This window comes from Prinia subflava, chromosome 2 (genome assembly GCF_021018805.1).
Source record: "Prinia subflava isolate CZ2003 ecotype Zambia chromosome 2, Cam_Psub_1.2, whole genome shotgun sequence".
Lineage (NCBI taxonomy): Eukaryota > Metazoa > Chordata > Aves > Passeriformes > Cisticolidae > Prinia > Prinia subflava.
This window is the reverse complement of record NC_086248.1, coordinates 64,296,574-64,310,317: the sequence shown is the minus strand read 5'-3', so window position 1 is coordinate 64,310,317 and position 13,744 is coordinate 64,296,574.

Below are 13,744 nucleotides of genomic sequence, written 5' to 3'. Positions count from 1 at the left end.
AAGTGGCCAGCAGTCTTATTTCTAGAAATTGTGGTCTAAAAGTGCAAAAATCCCCCAAGACTTGCACTTTATTCTTTTTATGCTGTACAGGAGCATTCACCGTCTCCTGCTTTTAAAAAAGTCAATTAAATTTCAGAGTATTAGCACACTTTCCAGCTTCCCAGGGGAACATGGGCGAGGGTGGGAGGTGAGAGAATCTTGTTTGCTGCTTGCATCGGTAGGTATTCAGTGTACAACACTGCACAGGAGAGAATTTTGAAAAAAGAAGAAGTCACATCTACCCCATAACAAGGTAGAGAAGACAATGTCTCCCTGGGGCACCTCTCTGCCAGGCTGCAGAGTGCCATCCCTGGGCTCTAACAGATGCCCAGCAGAGAAGTTCCAGGCCCTAAACTGTACCATAGTCTCTTGTGTTAATGAGGACTCTTGATGCAGTTTAAGGTACACTGGTGAACGGCCCTAAATCAGAGCTCATCCTGCTCAGGACACATGCCGGCGGCTGCGGAGGCGGGTCTGTTTGCATTCCAGATGTGGTGCCTCCAGCCTGCCTCTGACCAGCATTCATTTCTGCACTCCACAGCTGGTCCATGTAAATGTGCCATATTGCAGCCCATCTGCTCAGAGAGTGCACAGTGGCACATCTCTCTCTGACAGTGGACCATTTTATTGAACGCTATAAATATTGAAATTCATAGGCATGAAGCAGCAGATTTTTAATGTTACTTAGAGAGACATTTGAGCCACAACCTTTGGCAGCAGCACACGCTGCTAGTATCTCAGTACACTGCACGCCATTTGGTTCAGACTCATGAACAACTTTTCCAGAGATTTCATGGCTCTCCAATCCCAGGTAAAATGGAGTACAGACCCTGTGGGATGATATTTAGTGTGAATGTCACCCTGCATACAATGTGCATTTGGGATATGGACTTTCCAGCCCTGTGCTGTGTTAAACCATATGTTAATGTTTTCATACTCAGAAAAGATTAGATCGGGGACCAATAAAGTTTCAAAACTACAAATAATAGGCTAACCAAAATGAAATGTGAGGTATTCCTAAGCCTGAGTGTTGGGTTTTTTTCTCCCAAAGTCTCCGCAGTTTTTGTTTTTTAAATGAAAATGCTGTATTTTGCAGTAAGAAATGGGCACATTCATATTTTATAAGCTAATACATGTAAATTTTGTATTAGAGAGTAAACATCTCTATTAATTTGAAATTCATGGCATCTGATCAGGAGCTGAAGCAAAACACCACTCTGCAACTAGAAATTTGTCAAGTAGTCCCTAGTAAGTGTTCAGTGAATTGTAAAGAACCAAACCCCAAACTAAGATAAACATATATATTATTATTTTTGATGGATTTTTTTTCCTCTTGCCAAGCCATCAGTTTCTGCAGAGCATCAGGAACCAGCCTTTTCCCTTTTGGAATGAAAAGGAATTTTTTCATCTACATTAATTAGAGAAGGATCAGGCCCTTAATGAAAGAAACCGCATTAAAAATTGAGAACATATTTAAAACTCTCCAAAATGCTTTGAAAAAAAGTGTTCGTTTTTATGTGAGGTGTTGAGCTTGCCATGACATCCACAATGTTTTCCTCTCCTGGAGCTGTTTGGGCAGTAAATAACGTCGTGCTGGCTGAGCAGTGGCTCAGGAGTGAAATAGGGCATTTGCTTTATTTAGAGGTGTGGATCCCAGCTCCTGTGAATAGCAGGCTAAAAAGTTTTCTGAGCATGTGGAGTAAAATGAGGACTGGTGGAAAAAAAAGCAAAGCAGAAACGACCTGCTGAGGATATTACCTTGGCACGTACATTTCTCAAAACTGCACTGCTTTTTAAGTTTGCTTCCTTCTCTCTTTTGCAGTTGCTCTATTGTCTTCATTATAATGTAAAAAGAGGCAGAGAAGGCAGCATCTTTAATAGTGAAGTTGTACTGTGTGGACAATAAGCTGTGTCACTGCTCAAGCCAGTCCCCCGGTTCCCAATCAGCAGTGTTATGTAAGGTGGCAGGTTAATAAATGCGACACACTGAAATCATTTGTACCAGATTATCTCTCCTTCCAAACTCTGACAGATGCTAAGTCCAGCTGGTAAAAAAAGTTTATAGGCGAGTTGGATCTGGGGCCTTCACACACTCCACAATGTTGGCTACCAATGCTTGTTTTAATGAGTCACGAATTGCCTGTTTATCTTCTGCTCCCTGCTGTTTCTGCATTTTCTCTTCCAGAACAATCCTAGAAACACATGCTGCTACAGACGCTGGAGCAATGTGTGTAGACATTTGAGCCAAATTATTATAAAGAACTCTTTCTTCTTGGATATTAAAAAAAAAAAAAAAGGCGAGAATTGCACATTGCCTAGCAAATCGTTATCTCAGATGTTCGCTGTGACATGCTCAATATGGCCTACCAGAGAAAGTTGGAGACATTTGAAACCTTAACAACTACACAAAATGACACTGTAATTGGCGGGTTTTGTTGTTCATGTTCTGGCTCTGTGAAAACTGCTCTAAACACTTTGTTTAATGATGTTACATTATGACAACACATGGCTTCTACAGAGCAAGTCCTCCCGTCGAACATGCGACATCACAGGAAGGGGAGTGGGGGGCCGGTGGGGCTCAGTGTCCCCTCAGGAGGGGAGGGTGCCAGGCATGCCAGCACACACGTGTGTACATGTGGGAAAGGGGGAGGCCTAGGGACGGTGCACTCCCATAGACAGGCTCCTCTGCACATCCAGGAGAGCTGCTGGCTGTGGGATGCAAGGGGGCACTGACCCCTGGTGATGCAGCAGCTTCCATCACCCCCTGACTCCTCTGCTGTTGCAGCCACAGCCCTTGTATTCGGACAGGCCAGGCTGATTTGACAGAGCACTGCCCTAATACACAGCTGGGCTCAGAGCAGCCGTGGCCTAGAGGTGAATGTCTCCCATAGACAGACAGGCTTCTGAGCAAGAGATCACAGGGCATTTCTGTGTGAGTCATGCTGTCCAGCAATATAATCCCTCACTAGACATTTAATTGTCATGGTCCCATTTAGAAGAGATTCCTCTTGTTCTCTTTGAAACCATGTGCATGCATGGTGGAGGTGCAAGACATCCCCACATCCACAGAGATGCCCTGTGTAACTGTATGGAGAGACCCAGGATAACTGGCCTGAGCCCTCAGCAAGGGCACTGCTCCTCTCGTGCCGTGTGGTGAGATGTTGTATCCCTTTTATCCTGAAGGAAACCTTCTGTCCAAAGGGCTGCAGTGGCAAGGGGTATGTGCAGGAGGTAATGACACAGAATATGCCCCAGAGTGCTGGCTGGGCTTAGGGTAGATTCCTGTGGCACAGAAATGGACAGGCTGGGATCATTCATCACACCTCAGAGCCCGGTTCTGTAGCACCTCCATTCTGTCTGTGTGTGCTGAGCTCACAGGGTAAACCACACATCTGATGTCTTTGTGGAAAAGGGGCCCAATGCTGTGAACTTCGACACAGCCTCAGTTTGTTTGGGCGTGCTGGAAACACCGTGTTGGAGCATCTCTTCGGTGGCACAGGAAGCTGCCACTGGCTCTGTCTGTTGCAGGTAGCATTGCTTTGCAAGGGACTGCAGCAGTGGCTCCTCCATTTGCAGGTTTTCCAGGGTTTCTTTGTGTGTCAGCTGCCTGACTGAATGGGCTCCCTGACATCTGCAGAAAGAAAACAGTGAGGAACCCATTTTTTGCTAGTGCTTCTGATTATTAATAGAATGTTTTAAATTTGTCTATTCTTTGCACATGGGAAACTGTATGGTCATTTGACAGATGTTGAAACTCACTGATTTTATACCCAGCAGCTAGGAAAAACAATGGGTGTCATACTCTGTTTAACAAAATATATGCTGGGCAGAGTCCATCCTGTGTGCTGGCAAAGTGAATCCTACTCCTACCGATCGCTCACTGTCACGAGGCCAAAGGAACCACTGTAATGCCTTAAGATGATTTGTTTCCAGCGGTAGCTTTCACCTAAAATGGTCCAGCTCTCTTGTATAGCCAAGATGCTGTTATTGCCAATGCTGCCTTACATCTGCCTTCTCTTTCTATATAGCTGCTTTAGCAATATGCTAATGACAGGAAGAAAACATACATATAAAATATTGCAAGCATCAAGACATGGAAGGAGAAGGTAAATTTGGCTCCCAACCATGAAATCTTATTCTGCAGTTGCCTTCTTAATGGCTTCTCTTGAGGTCAGTGGCTTTGAATTCTCCCAATTGTATAGGGTCACTCTGGAAGCATTGACCAAGTAGAAAAGATTCAGCCAGGGGAAACAATGGCAGAAGTCACCCTTTAAATGTCCTGCCTTCTATATCATGCAATTGATTCCAAGGCTCCCCACCACGATGTCACTGTTTGACCAGTTTGCTTTAAAACAGCTTAATTAGCTGAAAGAAAAGCTATGTCTGAGCATGTTTGTGAGAAAAAAACAAAAAGCTCTCGCCTTTCAGAAAGCTCATGCTCTGTCTTGTCGGAAATCTCTGGTTCTGAAATGAAACAACATTCCTTTCATACAGAGTTAAGTCCCTGACAACAAATTTTCCCGGATCAGGGAAACAACCGATCGTGCCACATGCTGATGTCAGTTGGTTTGGTTTGGTTTGGTTTGGGGGGCTGAGAGCTCTGCACATCTCAACTTCAGAGACACTGCAGGAGGAGATTGCGAGAGGCATACACAGATCAATGGCTCCTGGTCTGAGAGGCAGTCGTGGCTGACTGCTTCAGTCTATCGGTGCCACTGGTGTGTTAACATCCAGGCTGCTACTTTGAAAGGGTGTGAAAACACAAGAAGGAGCAACAGAAGCCTTGCAGTGCTTGAAACCAACTTTTCTTATGGAGTTCTTTGTTTCCCCAAATCTCAGATGCAAGCAAGTGGGTGGGAAGAGAACTGATAGGGGAGGGAAGAAAGGCTTCTGGTGTCTTTGGGAAGAAAATGAAACCAGAGGTCCCAATCCTGCCTTCCTTAGCACAACCCATAAAAAGCAATGCTGCCTCGGGATCTGGTGGCTTTAAAATACTCAGTGCAACAAGTGATGCGTCTTCTGAAGTAAAACACACAGAGAGATTGTGTTGCATCGCCTTTGGTTTCCTCAAGCATTTGCAGGGAGAACATCAAAATACAGCCTTTGTCCCACTATATGTTCTCTCCAGCAAAAAAATCTCTGCTGAAGGAAAGAACATTAGCACTGAGGGTCTTTGTTTTGTGTTGGTTGTGGCAGCTTGTCAGCATTACCAGGCTGCTGAGCAGCTCTGTAAGAACTGCTGTCCCTCCTGAGGGGTAGAGAGAGGTTTGAGGAACTTGTACACAGCTTTAGAAAGAATCAGTTTCAGAGCTGTATCTACAGTGCACAAAGCGAAGGCACTTTCTGTTCAGTCTATTAATCCACAGTTCTTTGTCAGGGGTTTTTGTGTGTGTATTTACATGGTGTGCCTAGGACCAGAACTGATGGAAAATAGGGGAACCCAGCATCAGGGGTGCATGGGGGAGGGAGGCACATAATGCCAGAGTGTTCAGTGAAATAATGTGCCTAAGGTATTTATGAACGGGAGTAAAACTTTGCAGAATCAAGCTCTTAGTGTTATTTTGACATTAGTGTTACTATAACATTTTGACAACGTCTCAACCCTGTCTATTTTCCTGGGGATTTTTTTAAAAATCAGTCTATTGTGGCTCATTTGTTCACGTCCAGAACAGGAAAAGTATTTTTAAATCATTTTGCTTTCATTTCATGAAGGATTCTGACTGGAAATGAAGTAAAGATATGCCTCATTGCTGAATCATAAGCTTTAGTTAAAATATTTTCTACTTAACTGTTTTTTCCAGACAAAACCCCAATTCAATTTTAATTCATGTGCTTTTATTTGAAACAATATCCTGCTGAAGATGAGGTGTTTATCAGGTTTTTTATCCCTTCTCAGCTTTACAGAAAGGTGAACGAAAGGATGATTAAATCAGAAACAAAGTCAGTAATTAGCAGTATAAATCTCTCAGTGATTTCAGTAGGTCACGAAATTAACTGGTACAGGCTTCGGACACATCTGCTCTTTTGGCAAGTGGTGCCCTCCACGAGGCTGCTCATTGGCTCTCACTAACCACACAATGGGTCTCGGGGAACTTATTTGCACTCCCTAAGCTAAACACGGCGCAGTGATGAAACTCGGCTGTTTCTGAAATGCTGCAGCACGTCGCAGGGCTGAGCACTCCCGGTAGCTGAGAGGCAATCTCACAGGGTCTGGCAGTGCTGTGCCATTGCCCAGGATCCCTGCAGGGAGGGGGACACGAGAGTTTGTTATGTGTGGCCAAACATTGTTTTGCAAGGCTCAGGTTGAGGATGTTATTTGGAAGGTTATGGAACAGGGACATGGTTGCTGTGCCACAAGCTATCAGGAAGGTGGCTGTGCCCACAAGCCGGCAAGGAGAGCCCCAGCACCAGTTACTGCTTGGTTTTCATCTTGGTCACAGCTTCACTCTCCTGACAGCAGAACAGCTGAGGAGTTGAAACTAAGTGCCAGAAATAGGGAAATGGGGGGCAGGGAAAGGGAGCAAACAACACTTTTGGGTCCCTTCAGCCCCAAAATGTGAGGAAGCAATGCAGAGTTGAATTGCATCAAGTCTAGTTGGCTGTAGAGTCAGGCCAGAGGTCAAGTGCCCACTGCAAGCACTTCTCTGGGCTGCTTGTCTCAAGCAAAGCCTTCACCTCTCTGGCTGCGGGCAGGCAGGTAAACACAGCAGCAAAACTTCTCAGTGTGCTTGCCTTTCTGTAGCTGTCCTTGCTGAAGGAATTCTTCACTTCTGGGTTGACTACTCAGCCCACTTTGGAGGATGGACACGCTGACCCATTTTTCCAAGGTACTGCCAGTGGGATCCTGGTCCCTTTTTTCACTATTTCATTTCAACTTAGAATTATGACTTCAAATTTCTGGGGCTGTGTCACAGCACCCAGAAACAGCAGAGCTGTCTGTAACTGTCAGAGCAGGAAGGACTGGTTCTGTCTGGGCTGCCTCCTAATTCATAAAACAGATTCATCTAGGAGCTTGGATATTCTCACATTTGTGTAGAAAACCCAGAATTACATAAATTATGGAATTTGTAGCTGTGTCTCCAAATACATGTGCTATATATGCAGCAACCTTAGGCTTAGGCTGGGCTCCTGTACTTTGGGCAGCCTTCTAGGGAAGACATTGTAGCAGGGGGGCACATGAGACTCCTGGAAAATCAGCAGTGTCACTGATTTGTGTCACCTTGCTAGTTTCACTGCAAACCTTTGAGTGCTAAGGCCATCAATGTAAAGGCTGTCTGAGGGAAGCCTGCAGAGCCGTTGTGGCACCAATATTAACCTATTCCGGAAAGAAAAGAAAATGACAACAGAATTACAAAGATCTTCTCTTTCTGAAAGCTCTCCTCATATTTTTCTGTTTGGTTTGAGCTCCCTTTCTTTCTCTCTCTTTCTCTCTCTCCCTTTCTTTCTTAGCTGGAACGATGCTGTATCCTGCTACCATTTCTTCTGATTTTGAGTTTGGGGCATAAAAGCTGTCAATGTTACAAAACTTGATGCAAGCTTTGTGTACCTCAACATCCACGTCACAGGATTTTTTTGCTTTATATAAGTAGTGTTTGGTTTCATGCATGTTTAAAACTTGTATTTTGACACTGCTCTTAAAAGCTTTTTGCATTCAAAATGTAGTTTCCTGGTATGGGAACTTGACAAAATATTATAGCCAAAGAAGGGAATATTATTATCCTGAGCCAAATATATTGCTCTTTAGCAGACAAATTGGGCCTCCAGATCTGCTTTGTATATTTTTGCATGTAAATATCTGCTATTTTTTTTGTATTTCTCTTTGAACTGTATCAATACAAAATAGTTTACAAAATGGTAATAGCCTTTTAATTCCTGGTTAGCGTTTTATTCCACTGGATGGAGGCACTGGATGCAGTACTATATGCCATAAGAATAGCACAGTGTCCATGTGGTCACCAGACTCATCTTTTTCCTAAGTTTTCTGGGTGTTACTGCACCAATGAAAGGTAGTTGACTGATGTGGATGAAGTTTATTGAATTTCAGCTTTCCAGATCACAGGATAGTCCAAACACAATGATTTGGAAGGTTTAATAAGCTGGAGCAGGTGAGAGCTTTTATCAGTGCTGTGGTGAGGAGCTGTGAATGCAGTATTTTCTCTTGAAGGACACTGAGCTGCTCAGTTATGTTTGGGGATTGTACTGCACCATGCAGCATCACTGCTTTAACAATCGCACACTGACTCAGCAATAGGCTGATAGCTGGAGTATCATCCAGTTCCCTTTTATGGCCCTGTAATGCTTTTAAGGTTCCTCTAAGGGCCTTAAAAAAGTAAGAAAGTTCCAGGAAATCCTGTTTTGCTGACAAGCTATACTGCTATATTCTTTTGGCCATGCCAGTAAGTCACAAAAATCACTTGATCACTAAAGAGACACAAGCAGATCTACTGGAAGTGGGTTAGAGAGCTCTGTAATAGCATGTAGTTGGTTATTTTTCTGTCTTGGAGCTCTGGTAAATGAGATCTTAATGGAGCCATTATACCAAAGCACAGCATTTGTTTCCCAGGGCTATTAGGCACTTTACAGATTCCATCCCCTGGGGAGCAGAGCTGGCTACTTAACCATCTGCAGGGCTGCCGAGACACCTCTCGTGCTTCCACTGGGCTGAGCTTGGAGGCCAGAGGGCTGTGAGCGATCACTTAGGTGCCTTCTCACCACGGCCACCACGTTGCTCTTGACAGTGAATGTGAGTCCCTGGCTGGCCTCTGGGAACACAGTTTTAGAGGCACACACTGCGGACTCCATCTTGTTGCCGTGCCTCTGGGAAGCTTGCACCCTCTGCTCCAGCACCCCCGGCTCATGCTGGTGGAAAAGCTGGAGCCAGGCTGTGTTTCACAGCACCTTGCAGTGCCCACAGCCCCCCCGGGCCCCACAGAGGTGCAAGGTGCCCTCTCCCACTCTGCCTTTGGGTTCACAAGACCTGGAGGTGAAGCTGGCGGCGGCCTGGGCCCGCCTCGCGCGGCTCAAAGGGAGGCGGCTCGCAGCGGAGCCCCTGCGCTTTCTCTTGCACCGCGGCCATTGTGCGGGTGTCAAAGGAGCGTCCCTCTCATCTCTCAGATTGATGGCATCGTCTAGGACTTCCAGCATAGACAAGATAAACTAAAGGCTTCTGCAGACAGGTATGTAACTGTGGAGACAGCAGCGCTGCAGAAGAGGCCTCCGATCAGGGGAGGGTTTGTCCCACAGTCGACTCTCTGGCATAGCAGTCACCTTTGACATGACTTGCTGAATAGGAGTTTGTTTTCTAATTTCCATGGTTCAGCCACAGGCCATGCAAAGTAAATACAAGTAAAGGGGCAACAGTGGGTTCAAAGGAACATAAGACAAGTATTTGCCCCCTTGGAAGACAGTTCGGGTAGTGTTCAAATGAGAATCAGTGTGGTTTGGGTCTTTGAAGTGATTTTGTTTAAGAAGAGTGGGGCAGAGTACTGAAAACCTGATGGGGTCAACAAAAGATTGCCCATCTATTGGGGCATATTGTGAAGGGGAACTGCTGGCATGCCAGTGCAGGGGTGCCAATGATGCTGCTGTGCAGATGCGAACTCCTGAATGATTTAATAAGAGGGGCAAGAGGCTTCCCCTGGCACCAGCACCATGCCTGGACAGCCCAGGAAGGGGATACTGTCAGGTCACTGCTTGCTGTCATGTTCTTGTCAGACCTTTTCCCTTACACTGACTGGCCTTGCAGGCACATCTCTGAACGTGACAGTGCTGTGTCATCAGGCATAGGTCAGATCAGTGGGTTTAAGTGACTCCAAACTGTTCTTAATACATAAAGAGCTTCACTCCCTGGTTGCATGCACTGCTACAAGTTTTCAGTCTCTTCCACACAATTCAGGATCAATATAAACTTACCAGGCAGAAACTGAGACTCATGGTTTTGGAAGGTGTCCTTTTGTTGGTGGCTTGAGCTGCAAAGGAAAGGTTCAGCCAGGGTCCTTTTCCAGTTCCACACACTCCCCAGACTGAGTGTTCTATGAAGGGCTGTTTTTCTTTATTTGTTTGCTGTTGTTCTTGTTTTAAATAAGTGCCTTATTTTTCTGCTGTTAAGTTTGAAGGAAAGAAAGTGTGAAGTATCGTATCTAATGTTCCTTAGCATGTTGCAGAAATACCACCATGTGCTTTGTGTCAAAACATTGTCTGACTGGGAAGTTCATCGTTTGGAGGCTCTGCCTTTCTCTGGCACCTTAACGCTTTTACTATTAAGCACAGCTTTCTTCCTCCTACTGCACAGCATATTCCCTTCAGGGAGCTATCTGGTGAGCAAAGTGTGTTGTGATTGATTTGCTCACTGCAACTAAGAGTGTGTCAATCCCATAGAAAACTAAAGACCATTAGTCAAAAACAGTGACATGTTTGGGATGAGACAAGATGTGGGTCCCAAGAGTGACTGGTCAGTTATCATTCCGCAAAAGATGTCACAGTGCAACATGTAGAGTGACTTCAGCAAAGAGAACAAGTAAACTCATTTCTAACTTGTTTCTCTACAGTAGTTCTTTATTTCCTGTGTGTTCAGCAGCAATAGTTAAGTGGAGACTGTACATATCATTACAGATTTTAACAGGGTTTTAATATCTCTTAGAATAAAAGCAATTGCCTGAATATAATGAATCCTTGCTTTAAAATAGGCAAATTCTTCTGAAAAGAGAAAAGGTGAGAAAAGTTTCCACAACTGTTCATCATTGTGCCTTGAAGACTCATATGGAAAAATAGAGGCTGATCAAGGCAAGGATGTGCTGGTTCTGCAATGCAAGGGAACTCAGTCTGCAAATGAGCAGGCAAGTGCAGGCAATTTCATAGTGGAGCCCCTGAAATCTTGCTCAAAAATCCTCCATGTAGCCACTCAGTTGTTCACAGTCAGCCTCACTACTGAAAAGTTGCTTCTGAGATGAGGCAAATGGACATGGTTGATTTTGATTTTTTTTGTTTATTTGTCCATTTTAAAGATGAACATAAAACTGGTGATGCCGAGCTGCCATCTGAAATCCTGATAGTGCCTGACTGTGCCTGAAGAAGCAGGGCAGGAGCCGGCATAGGCACATCATGTAGCTGCTGAGACCAGAGCCCCGATCTCCCCATGTATGAGCCTAACCTTCACCATATGAGCAGAAAACCAGATAGGGATAAGCCAGGGGGAGAGGTGAGCATCCATGTGTCTCATCCTGGTGAAAATACAGAGCCTCCTCCATGAGTTTGCACTCTGCAAAACTCCCAGGAAGGCTGACTCTGGAGTCTGATCTTAGCAGACCTGTTCACATATGCACACACCTGTACAACACACACTCCTCCCTGAGGCTACTCTTGCTGCCCAGTAAGTGTGAGTGTGGGATACTGCACTGACAAAGGCAGCTGCAAGCAGAGGAAGAGGACAAGCAGGAACAAACCAAGCTTCCTTGTGCTGCCTTCTCAGGGCACAGATGTGCTCTGTCTGCTGTCTCATCCTTTGTTAGGTCCATCTCCTGCCCCTTTGAACCTCATTAACTGGTTACAGAAGAGAGGGCACTAATTATTGCCCCAAGTGATAATCCAATTTATTGGGATAATAAAGTGCCTGTGTCTTTCTACAGCAGAGTTTAGAGCAATTACTGCTGGTTTGAAAAGTGAAAGGAGTGAAAAAAATTGCAGAAGCACCCCCAAGACTTTTCCCCCAATCCTCACTCACAGGATTGGTTTCTAGCCAGTCCTAACCCCTGCTCATAGTGCCTGTCCTAGACAACCTCCTCTGCAGCCCATCCCCTCTCCCAGCACAGACTCCTGACAGTCCTGACTGGCATCAGAAGGGGCCCAGGAAAAGGAAACAACTGTGAGAGAGAGATGCAGCACAGACTTGGGGAAGAGGACAGCAGAAAAGATCCTGTGGTTACTGCTGGGGTGAGCCTCTTGCCATGTGCTCATTCCCGCAGTGTTTTGCCTCCAGTGACTGCAGACCCCCTCAAGGTGCCCAGAGCTGAATTTACTGGATGCAGACCATAAATGCTATAAATGGAATTTATTCTCCAACATGGACAAGAATGATTTTAATTCAGAATGGTGAGGGGACTTATCCTATGGCTAATTGCACTGCCCACAGGCCCAGGCTTTGAAAGTGCCCTGGAAGAACCCTTGCCTCTTCTCATAAAAACAAGTACTGATGCACTGTTATATAAGATGCCATTTCAAATACTGATGTTCCGGCACCAGACCAGGACATCAGGCTGGTTTGTCTTATAAAACAATATTTTTTTGCATGCCTTTTGAAAGGTTTTGCATGTCTTCATATGAGGATGAGGAAAAAAAGCAAATTAAGATGATTTATCCATTACAAAATGGCTTTGCAGATACATTGCTGTGATGCTGCTGTACAAATAAAAGTCTGTATAAAATCCCAGGCTTTCCCAGTTGAAGGAGTCCAGTTCCTAAGAAAGATGAGTGACACTTATTTATTTTGCTTTTTGCTTTTTCCAGAGGACTGAAAATTGTGAGGAGGGTGTAAATTTGGTGGAAGCTGGGGTTGCAGGAGTAATGGGAGGGCACAAAGGGTTCATTGTTGGGCTAGCAATCTGTCATGGGAAGGACTGTCACAGGAGTCTCCAAGGGGCTGGCAATGAAACGCCTTTACTGAGCAGAGGGAGACTTTGCCTCACCTTGGGCTGCCCAGCGCCCCTCCCCAGGCCAGACCACCCGCCAGCAGCGCTGGGGCAGGTTGACCCAGCGCCCTAAATCACAGGCAGAGGCAGAGAAGCATGCAGGGAGAAAGATTAGATTTATAACTATACAGTGTTTCTCTCTTTTGAACATTAAATGGCATGTTTGAGAAAATAAAAGAACATTGATGGGAGGGGCTGAGCCCATGCACGGCCAGTTCAGCCTTCAGGGCTGATCATACACTGGTTAAAGTACAGCAATAAGTCACTGTAGTGGAGAGCAAGAGCTACACCATGAAGGGCACTCTTGATTTCTGTGGGTCTCTGGTGAACTTTCTGTCCTGAAGCCATGGTCACCTATGGAGCAGGGTGCCAGTCATATCAGTGACCTTTCTGTCCCCTGCTATCTGCAGCACAACAGGGACAGGGATAAAGCTGGCATCCACCAATGCTCTGGCGCTTGGTGCAACTTTTCTGGCTGCCTGTGGGACACCAGCCCTTGGGCTTCACCCATGAAAGAGGCTGAACCAGGTTTTATATCTGCAAAAACAATGAAATCTTTAGAGTTTTTCGTCAATACCCGTGCAACTGGTTTTTTGGTTCTTGTAAGGAAGCATTTGGTGGTGGTTTTACTTTGGTAAAACACACTTCATCCCTGGGATGGAAAATTAATATCTAGCCCAAAATGAAGGCAAGAAGGCCATACTGAACCTTGGAGCCTTGCCTGAATATCGGGGGCACAGTCAGGTGGTGTAAAGCAGCATGACTTTGTGGAAAGCAATCCTGCAACGACCAATTTACATCAGCTGAGGATCCAGGCTTTTGTGTCATTAAAGACGTAGTAGAAAAAAATGTGTTGTAAATGAAGGAAGCTTTGGCTAAAAAGTGCCAACAAGTTCGCTCTTTATTCTTTATCAGTGAAGTCTGCACACAATGAAAACATGGACAAGGGAAATTTGCACAGCATTTAACTTAGGTCAAAAAAAACAAGTAATTTGTTAAGTGGCAAGGGCACCAACGCGTGC